General features: G+C 41.2%; 13 non-coding genes and 1 pseudogene across 13 annotated transcripts; all 14 read left to right on the top strand.

The window, feature by feature from the left end:
* Positions 1-55: 55 nt before the first annotated feature.
* On the top strand, positions 56-174 carry LOC148962409 (5S ribosomal RNA). Its single transcript, XR_016153568.1, has one exon. It is a non-coding gene; the product is annotated as a 5S ribosomal RNA (ribosomal RNA).
* Positions 175-266: 92 nt separating this feature from the next.
* On the top strand, positions 267-385 carry LOC148962408 (5S ribosomal RNA). The gene has a single exon (XR_016153567.1). It is a non-coding gene; the product is annotated as a 5S ribosomal RNA (ribosomal RNA).
* A 167-nt stretch (positions 386-552) lies between these two features.
* On the top strand, positions 553-671 carry LOC148962407 (5S ribosomal RNA). Its single transcript, XR_016153566.1, has one exon. It is a non-coding gene; the product is annotated as a 5S ribosomal RNA (ribosomal RNA).
* Positions 672-763: 92 nt separating this feature from the next.
* LOC148962406 (5S ribosomal RNA) lies at positions 764-882 on the top strand. Its single transcript, XR_016153565.1, has one exon. It is a non-coding gene; the product is annotated as a 5S ribosomal RNA (ribosomal RNA).
* Positions 883-974: 92 nt separating this feature from the next.
* LOC148962405 (5S ribosomal RNA) lies at positions 975-1093 on the top strand. Its single transcript, XR_016153564.1, has one exon. It is a non-coding gene; the product is annotated as a 5S ribosomal RNA (ribosomal RNA).
* Positions 1094-1265: 172 nt separating this feature from the next.
* Positions 1266-1384, top strand: LOC148962404 (5S ribosomal RNA). Its single transcript, XR_016153563.1, has one exon. It is a non-coding gene; the product is annotated as a 5S ribosomal RNA (ribosomal RNA).
* A 92-nt stretch (positions 1385-1476) lies between these two features.
* On the top strand, positions 1477-1595 carry LOC148962403 (5S ribosomal RNA). The gene has a single exon (XR_016153562.1). It is a non-coding gene; the product is annotated as a 5S ribosomal RNA (ribosomal RNA).
* Positions 1596-1687: 92 nt separating this feature from the next.
* Positions 1688-1806, top strand: LOC148962402 (5S ribosomal RNA). The gene has a single exon (XR_016153561.1). It is a non-coding gene; the product is annotated as a 5S ribosomal RNA (ribosomal RNA).
* Positions 1807-1898: 92 nt separating this feature from the next.
* On the top strand, positions 1899-2017 carry LOC148962401 (5S ribosomal RNA). Its single transcript, XR_016153560.1, has one exon. It is a non-coding gene; the product is annotated as a 5S ribosomal RNA (ribosomal RNA).
* A 166-nt stretch (positions 2018-2183) lies between these two features.
* LOC148962400 (5S ribosomal RNA) lies at positions 2184-2302 on the top strand. The gene has a single exon (XR_016153558.1). It is a non-coding gene; the product is annotated as a 5S ribosomal RNA (ribosomal RNA).
* Positions 2303-2394: 92 nt separating this feature from the next.
* LOC148962399 (5S ribosomal RNA) lies at positions 2395-2510 on the top strand (annotated as a pseudogene).
* A 1799-nt stretch (positions 2511-4309) lies between these two features.
* LOC148962398 (5S ribosomal RNA) lies at positions 4310-4428 on the top strand. Its single transcript, XR_016153557.1, has one exon. It is a non-coding gene; the product is annotated as a 5S ribosomal RNA (ribosomal RNA).
* A 168-nt stretch (positions 4429-4596) lies between these two features.
* Positions 4597-4715, top strand: LOC148962397 (5S ribosomal RNA). The gene has a single exon (XR_016153556.1). It is a non-coding gene; the product is annotated as a 5S ribosomal RNA (ribosomal RNA).
* Positions 4716-4807: 92 nt separating this feature from the next.
* Positions 4808-4926, top strand: LOC148962396 (5S ribosomal RNA). Its single transcript, XR_016153555.1, has one exon. It is a non-coding gene; the product is annotated as a 5S ribosomal RNA (ribosomal RNA).
* The last annotated feature ends 74 nt before the right edge of the window (positions 4927-5000 follow it).

The following is a 5000-nucleotide window of genomic DNA, read 5'->3' as shown; positions in this document are numbered from 1 at the left end:
TTTACTACCCTAATGTTCTAACCATTCAAATAGCCCAATTTTGGCAGCAGATTTTGCTTACGGCCATACCACCTTGAGAACGCCCGAACTCGTCTGATCTCGGAAGCTAAGCAGGGTCGGGCCTGGTTAGTACTTGGATGGGAGACCGCCTGGGAATACCAGGTGCTGTAAGCTTTATTGTTGGATGGGAGACCTAGTAAGCTTTATATGGTTTACTACCCTAATGTTCTAACCATTCAAATAGCCCAATTTTGGCAGCAGATTTTGCTTACGGCCATACCACCTTGAGAACGCCCGAACTCGTCTGATCTCGGAAGCTAAGCAGGGTCGGGCCTGGTTAGTACTTGGATGGGAGACCGCCTGGGAATACCAGGTGCTGTAAGCTTTATTGTTTAAAAAAAAAAAAAAAAAGAGTCAATGAAATGGTTCAAAAATCCTAAATTGTCTTTTTTCCCCCTCAAAATGCCTGAAATCGTCTCTGAGTTTCTTCAGAAAGCCTGAAAGAGTCTCTTTTTTTTTTCTTCAAATAGCCCAATTTTGGCAGCAGATTTCGCTTACGGCCATACCACCTTGAGAACGCCCGAACTCGTCTGATCTCGGAAGCTAAGCAGGGTCGGGCCTGGTTAGTACTTGGATGGGAGACCGCCTGGGAATACCAGGTGCTGTAAGCTTTATTGTTGGATGGGAGACCTAGTAAGCTTTATATGGTTTACTACCCTAATGTTCTAACCATTCAAATAGCCCAATTTTGGCAGCAGATTTTGCTTACGGCCATACCACCTTGAGAACGCCCGAACTCGTCTGATCTCGGAAGCTAAGCAGGGTCGGGCCTGGTTAGTACTTGGATGGGAGACCGCCTGGGAATACCAGGTGCTGTAAGCTTTATTGTTGGATGGGAGACCTAGTAAGCTTTATATGGTTTACTACCCTAATGTTCTAACCATTCAAAAAGCCCAATTTTGGCAGCAGATTTTGCTTACGGCCATACCACCTTGAGAACGCCCGAACTCGTCTGATCTCGGAAGCTAAGCAGGGTCGGGCCTGGTTAGTACTTGGATGGGAGACCGCCTGGGAATACCAGGTGCTGTAAGCTTTATTGTTTAAAAAAAAAAAAAAAAAAAAAAAGAGTCAATGAAATTGTTCAAAAATCCTAAATTGTCTTTTTTCCCCCTCAAAATGCCTGAAATCGTCTCTGAGTTTCTTCAGAAAGCCTGAAAGAGTCTCTTTTTTTTTCTTCAAATAGCCCAATTTTGGCAGCAGATTTCGCTTACGGCCATACCACCTTGAGAACGCCCGAACTCGTCTGATCTCGGAAGCTAAGCAGGGTCGGGCCTGGTTAGTACTTGGATGGGAGACCGCCTGGGAATACCAGGTGCTGTAAGCTTTATTGTTGGATGGGAGACCTGGTAAGCTTTATATGGTTTACTACCCTAATGTTCTAACCATTCAAATAGCCCAATTTTGGCAGCAGATTTTGCTTACGGCCATACCACCTTGAGAACGCCCGAACTCGTCTGATCTCGGAAGCTAAGCAGGGTCGGGCCTGGTTAGTACTTGGATGGGAGACCGCCTGGGAATACCAGGTGCTGTAAGCTTTATTGTTGGATGGGAGACCTAGTAAGCTTTATATGGTTTACTACCCTAATGTTCTAACCATTCAAATAGCCCAATTTTGGCAGCAGATTTTGCTTACGGCCATACCACCTTGAGAACGCCCGAACTCGTCTGATCTCGGAAGCTAAGCAGGGTCGGGCCTGGTTAGTACTTGGATGGGAGACCGCCTGGGAATACCAGGTGCTGTAAGCTTTATTGTTGGATGGGAGACCTAGTAAGCTTTATATGGTTTACTACCCTAATGTTCTAACCATTCAAATAGCCCAATTTTGGCAGCAGATTTTGCTTACGGCCATACCACCTTGAGAACGCCCGAACTCGTCTGATCTCGGAAGCTAAGCAGGGTCGGGCCTGGTTAGTACTTGGATGGGAGACCGCCTGGGAATACCAGGTGCTGTAAGCTTTATTGTTTAAAAAAAAAAAAAAAAAGAGTCAATGAAATGGTTCAAAAATCCTAAATTGTCTTTTTTCCCCCTCAAAATGCCTGAAATCGTCTCTGAGTTTCTTCAGAAAGCCTGAAAGAGTCTCTTTTTTTTTCTTCAAATAGCCCAATTTTGGCAGCAGATTTCGCTTACGGCCATACCACCTTGAGAACGCCCGAACTCGTCTGATCTCGGAAGCTAAGCAGGGTCGGGCCTGGTTAGTACTTGGATGGGAGACCGCCTGGGAATACCAGGTGCTGTAAGCTTTATTGTTGGATGGGAGACCTAGTAAGCTTTATATGGTTTACTACCCTAATGTTCTAACCATTCAAAAAGCCCAATTTTGGCAGCAGATTTTGCTTACGGCCATACCACCTTGAGAACGCCCGAACTCGTCTGATCTCGGAAGCTAAGCAGGGTCGGGCCTGGTTAGTACTTGGATGGGAGACCGCCTGGGAATACCAGGGGCCTGTTTCAGAAAGGAGGTTAAGTGAAAACTCTGAGTATGTTAACTTTGAAATGAGGGAAACTCTGGGTTTTGCGTTTCAGAAAGGGGGGTAAGTTAAACCTGAGAAAGCAGAGTAAGTCAAGCCCGTTTCTGAAAGAGAGGTAACTTATACTCAGAGTCAGTTACCATGGTAACTTACTCTGTGAACCTAACCTGGTCGGGAGCAGGTTTTCTTCAGTAAACCCAGAGTTTCTTGCGGTCCCCTCCCCTTTTTTAAAGAGGAAGTGCTGTTTAAACACTAACAATAATAAAAATGTATTTACACATTCTTTAAAGAATATATATTGTTTGTCCATGACTAATTGACTAAATCTGTTTTGCAGCACTTTGCTAAAAAATAAAAGGATTTAAAACGTTTGGTAAACTTTTTTTTTACTTGATTACCACCGTTTTTGATCATATGTTAATCTTATAATCAATTATTGAAGTTAGTTGATTAGATATGTTTTATTGAACAAATGTTTAATTTATCTAACTGTCATTTTAACTGATGATAACCGTAATATAACAATGCAGTTTATATATTTAATAATTTTTTAATACCATAAACCGCAATATTTTCTGAGACTGTTCTCATACTGTGAAACTCTCCCCACATGGGGGAGTCCCCCACCCCCACTGTTAAATAAGTTACTCAGCGACTTTAACTCATGTTTTAAATGAACTACTTTTTACTTGAGTAGATTTTTAGACTGGTATTTTTACTTTTGCTTAAATAAAAATGTATCAAAGTAATAGTAGCCTACTTTAGGTTGAATAACATTCTTCCAGTTTCACCTCTTGATGATATAACAGTAAATTACTCTAAAATGAATTATTAACCACAAATGACATCTTCAACGGTGTAGTTAGATTAATGTAATAATTAGGCTACTATCTCTAGAAAATATTGGTCTACATATTACTAATTGCTAAATCCTATATCAACCAATAGGAATGGGGTAGGAGCTTATAAGATTTTTTTCTTCATCCTACTCCTGTTCTTTTCTTTGTCATGGAATGTACTTTGTGTTGGTTTGATTTGTTAAATTGTTTTTGTGGTATTTCGTGTTGCATTACCATGAAAAGAAAGAATAGAAAATAAATGAAATGAAATGAAAAACCTAAACACTCGAACAATACAAGGAGGATAAACAAGAAACTGCCCTTTTAATTCTTTCAAATTAACAATATACAATTGCATGAATTATTCTTGAATTGGTCAAAGTGTGTAGAGGGAGAAGGTTACATAAAAAATATACCTTTTAAAATGTATGTTAAATCCACTATTGTTTTATACTGAATTGGTCTATAGTTTATGCTGTAGCCTATTAAATGTAATTGCATCATATTTTATTTTAAATTACAGAATAATTAAGAGTAATCCCTTTAATTAAATTACAATATTTAGATTACTTGGTAATTAATCACACCCAACACCTCTTTTTGTCTGGCACTGTTGCCATGGTGACTCATAATATCTGCGCTCCATTGATAATGGCTTTTTATAGTTGTGGTGCACGCGCTTAACCCTGAGTCAGTCAACTCAGAGTTGATTGAACTAACTAATTTCAGCTGTTCTGTAACCGAAAACTCAGAGTTTCCCATCTCAGGGTAAGTCAACTCAGAGTTCAAGCTTTAACTCAGAGTTGGTTGAACCTCCTTATTGAAATGGGCCCCTGGTGCTGTAAGCTTTATTGTTGGATGGGAGACCTAGTAAGCTTTATATGGTTTACTACCCTAATGTTCTAACCATTCAAATAGCCCAATTTTGGCAGCAGATTTTGCTTACGGCCATACCACCTTGAGAACGCCCGAACTCGTCTGATCTCGGAAGCTAAGCAGGGTCGGGCCTGGTTAGTACTTGGATGGGAGACCGCCTGGGAATACCAGGTGCTGTAAGCTTTATTGTTTAAAAAAAAAAAAAAAAAAGAGTCAATGAAATGGTTCAAAAATCCTAAATTGTCTTTTTTCCCCCTCAAAATGCCTGAAATCGTCTCTGAGTTTCTTCAGAAAGCCTGAAAGAGTCTCTTTTTTTTTTCTTCAAATAGCCCAATTTTGGCAGCAGATTTCGCTTACGGCCATACCACCTTGAGAACGCCCGAACTCGTCTGATCTCGGAAGCTAAGCAGGGTCGGGCCTGGTTAGTACTTGGATGGGAGACCGCCTGGGAATACCAGGTGCTGTAAGCTTTATTGTTGGATGGGAGACCTAGTAAGCTTTATATGGTTTACTACCCTAATGTTCTAACCATTCAAATAGCCCAATTTTGGCAGCAGATTTGGCTTACGGCCATACCACCTTGAGAACGCCCGAACTCGTCTGATCTCGGAAGCTAAGCAGGGTCGGGCCTGGTTAGTACTTGGATGGGAGACCGCCTGGGAATACCAGGTGCTGTAAGCTTTATTGTTGGATGGGAGACCTAGTAAGCTTTATATGGTTTACTACCCTAATGTTCTAACCATTCAAAAAGCCCA

Source organism: Pimephales promelas, assembly GCF_988280905.1.
Source record: "Pimephales promelas chromosome 3 unlocalized genomic scaffold, fPimPro1.hap1.1 SUPER_3_unloc_1, whole genome shotgun sequence".
NCBI classification, from domain to species: Eukaryota; Metazoa; Chordata; class Actinopteri; order Cypriniformes; family Leuciscidae; genus Pimephales; species Pimephales promelas.
Note: the sequence above shows the minus strand (reverse complement) of the source record. Positions and strands in the feature narration are given on the sequence as shown.